Raw genomic sequence first — 4,588 nt, 5'->3', positions numbered from 1 at the left:
GACAAGAATCTCTGTGGTGTTCTACTGCTTTCTGATGTTACACAGGAAAATATGAGAGTTGTCATGTAGCAGCATACACACAGAAATACATAAATATGGAAATACACACACACACACACCTGCACGTCTCCTCAAAGTTGGGGGGGGGCGTCAGTGACATGAGACCTGGCTGTAACCTACACTCTACTCAGAAAATTGGATGCAGTCTATCACAGTGCCATCCGTTTTGTATACTACCCACCATTGCGACCTGTATGCTCTCGTTGGCTGGTCCTCGCTACATATACGTCGCCAAACCCACAGGCTCTAGGTCATCTATAAGTCTTTGCTAGGTAAAGCTCCGCCTTATCTCAGCTCACTGGTCACGATAACAACACCCACCCGTAGCACACGCTCCAGCAGGTATATCTCACTGGTCATCCCCAAAGCCAACACCTGCTTTGGCGCCTTTCCTCCTGTTCTCTGCTGCCAATGACTGGAACGAATAGAAAAAAAAGAAAAAGAAGAAAAAACACTGAGTTGGAGACTTATATCTCTCTCACTAACTTCAAGCATCGGCTGTCAGAGAAGCTTACCGATCGCTGCAGCTGTACACAGCCCATCTGTAAATAGCCCATCCAACCAACTACCTACCTCATCCCCATATGTTTTTTTCTGCTCTTTTGCACACAAGCATTTCTACTTGCACATCCTCATCTGCACATCTATCACTCCAGTGTCAATTGCTAAATTGTAATTACTTCGCAACTATATAGAGCCACAAATAGAGCCACATATCCTAGGGGGCCACGTCCAAATACGTCTGGGCTGCCGGACAGATCTCAGCCTGAGGAGGGCACACTCAACCCTCAACCCAGGATATCAATTCCAAAGCAGGAGAAAGGCAGACCAAAAGCAGGCCAGGTTGATGAATACAGGAATACCCAGAGGACCAGTCACTGAAAAAGGAGTCGGAGTGACCCTACCACCTCAACTAAGCCCGATCAAACATCGATAGGAGGGTAGAAAAACAGATGACACCCCCGAATCTACCAGCGAGTGAGCCACAGCATAATGATCTAGAAACAGATTCACTCTGTACTGATCTAGGATCAGATCCACCCTGTCCATGTAGTCTTAGTCATTATAATCTAAAAGGAAAACCTGACCCTAAATCAGCCCTCGTATTCTGAGACACTTAATACATATGGCCCCAAATGCCCATTCAACTCCCTCCATGGACACCACAGTGAGTATTAAAGTGAGGGATCAGGTTAACCAGGAGTATTACCACAAACCTGTCTGGATTCCACTCCGCACACACTGAACTGATGTACAATGCTTTTGGCACAATGGTTGTGATACAGTGGAATGTTTCTGTACAAAAACAATGACACAAACATTGGTTGGACAATGGTTTTATCACAAAAAATAGCACAACCATTGTGTGAAAATTAAATACATTGTACATCAGATGTACAATCCGAGCGTGTATGTTAAAGATTCTTCTTCTGGTGATGCCAGTAGACGTCTTAGAAGGAAGGACGTGTCCAACAACAAGAGCAAGAATGTATCCGGTTTTAATTAACATATGCATGCAGAGACACAGTATACCTTATAGTGATCCTAAGTTAAATGATCTGAACTTAAGAAAAATGATCTGTGTGTGACTGAAATAAATGCACAAGTTGTGATTTCACTCTACTTAGATAAGCCAAACCAAACCAATTGGACTGACTGGGCTGGGCATGCATCCACCAGAGTAGCTGGAATAGTAATGGAAAGGACATAGTGAAAGTTAATGATCTGGGCCAGTATAGTACGGTTTGGGTCAGCACAGTTGGGTAAAAAGAGTATTCCTATATTGAGGCACAGACTTGCTTGCTCCCATGCTGAGGTGGGTAGCGGAGTCGAGTGGTTGTGTTCTAGTTGTGGTTGCGCTGGTCGATCTGTGGTGGCAAGGTCTAAACACACACAGAGGTTTGGGAGTCTGAACCACAAGCTTGGCAGTGAAAGTTCTCTCAGTTCCTCTTTTATGAAGTTACATTCAGCAATTGAGACTTCTCAAGTACCACTATGCACATTTTTGTTGGGGATTGCAATTGAAAAAGGTTGTATTCAATGGAACCAACTAGCACAGGTTTCAGATACAGTAGACCCAATTCAAAATGGGGTCTACTAAGCTAACGTTTGACATTTTTTAAGATGGTCATAACAATGATCATTTAGCGATTTGATGTGGAATTTTAAGACCCCTTTAGGCATAAAAAAATATTGAAAAAAATATTTGATATAACATTTTGACCTTTCTGCTATAGCCCATAGAAACAGATTGAACAACAGATTCATACATGGAAATGATTTTGTTTGGAAGTGTCTGTCCTATATCTGAGGGATATAAGAACGATCAGGGTGTTATTTTTATTTCAGGGAACAATATAAAACCCCTTTTTTTGTTTTAGGCACTAAACTACTTCCATATATTCTCCCATTCATTTTTTAAACTGGTACCAGGCTACCTTCAGTCTTGTGAGGCGTCCAAGTCAAAAACACTGACATGTACGTGTTCGTGAGTCTCACCTTTCCAAAGATGGGTCATATTAGTGTGTAGCCCAAACTTTTCAGACGCTACAGACAGAAGTTGGCAGAACCGACTAGACGAGTCGGGGATCGTAGAGCAAAACAGAGGAGGTGTTCGTGAGAGTCTCATCTTTCCACAGAGGGGTCATATCAGTTTGGATGCTACAGACGTTTTCGTGAGAATACCAATTTTCGGGATATTTCATGGTCTGACAAACACACTATAGCTGTGCAACTTTTCACCGCAGTTGCGCATGGCCGACAACCGTGGATGCGGTGGATTGCAGCCCATGCAAAAAACAACAACAGATGTCTCTAGTTTAAACAGATTTTTGTGGGGATTTTTTTATTACGCTAATTACATTTCCGCGGGGCGCGGACAACGTCAAGGGGTTTTTAAGATCTATTTAGAATTTAAAGAGAATCTATTATTCATGGAAATTCTAGCGTAGAGGTTACGACAGCTTTTGCTATGGTATCCCACAAAGGGGCTTCCCGTGTGACCTCACTTCCTTATCTCTCTAATTGTACTAAAATAGAGAAAGCCGGGGGTGCATTTATTAATGCACACCGTATCAAAACATTTTGCAACTGGAAACATTTTGCAACAAAAATGAGTGTTTGTTGGACAAGTTCAGGTTAGTCCGTCCCGTTTCGAACCGGGTGGTTCCTAGTGAATACACCCCTGTAAATCGATTGTTGTCAGAGTGCAGTTTCCCCATTAGCTGTAATGGGTAAATACAGTTATAAAACAGGTGCAGCAAACACGACGGACAGTTTGCGCATGGTGTCAATGATATATACACAAAAGGGATTTTCAAATGGAAATTTGTGGAATAATATTATGAAGTACATTTGTAAATAGTAACTGATAATGGGTTATAAACACCTTGTGCATATAATTAGGGCAACATACAAAACAACCAAAGGCTAAATAAAAGGACAATGATGATTATGTCTGTGGTCCCCCATTCTTACAAAACACACCTGATTTATTATGGTATGTGCTGCCATGCTTATATATTTTCAGTTGTACAAAGACCTTGAGGCATGATTTAGAATCCATGTGAGTTGTAGTATCATTTACAATTTCAATTAGCAAAACAGGTGCTTGTCACATGTTCAGCCAGAAACAACCTCAAAGCAATGCCCAAAACTGTATCCAGAAAGATTGCATATTGAACCATCTTTTGGCTACTAATGTGGTTTGTTAGCACACAATGCTAACCACTCAAAGTAGTAAATGAGAGGAGAGCTAGTTGTAGGTCTACATCCTCCTCCCTTGGGCTTGGGCATACTCCTGGCTTTAGCAATATCTGGACACAGAAAGTCCCTCTGTGTGGATAACATGAGAAGATTCGCCAAAGACCGACGAGAGGGCAAAAGCACCCTATAATGAATGACAGATTCCCCTTTCAGCCAGTCCAGTACACAGATGCTCTGTAGGCTAGTTAGCACAATGGCTAGCCTCCATCTCCATCGCTGACTACACAGCAGTTAGACCAAACACATTGTGTAAACACACTCATAAAATCTGTATAGCCTCAGTTGGTAGAGCATGGCGCTTGCAAAGCCAGGGCTGTGGGTTCGATTCCCATGGGGGACCAATACAACAACAACAAAACATCTATGCACTCACTACTGTAAATTGCTCTGGATAAGAGCATCTGCTAAATGACAAAATTGTAAATTATACAACCCAGACTTATGGCACTAACAAGAGGGTGCTGGTATTCACAGAAACTTCCCAACACACACACACTAGCCTAGCTTACATAAAGCCTTTCTTTTTACCCCTGATTGAATGCAAATAAACATTTGGTGGAAACATTGGTGATTTCCTCATGTTGAAAGGTCAATTCATTAAGATGGACTGATAGGTCATGTACAAAACGACATTCACCAAGGGAATGCCAAATTATGTGCGGTCCTGTAACAGAAAAACAGTTTTAAGCTGTTGTATAAAAGTTTAGTTAAAATTCTAAAAAGTTACAGAGAACACAAAACAGAAACCCCCATCACAAACTAA

Source organism: Salvelinus sp. IW2-2015, linkage group LG23 (assembly GCF_002910315.2).
Source record: "Salvelinus sp. IW2-2015 linkage group LG23, ASM291031v2, whole genome shotgun sequence".
In the NCBI taxonomy this organism is placed as follows: Eukaryota; Metazoa; Chordata; class Actinopteri; order Salmoniformes; family Salmonidae; genus Salvelinus; species Salvelinus sp. IW2-2015.
Note: the sequence above shows the minus strand (reverse complement) of the source record.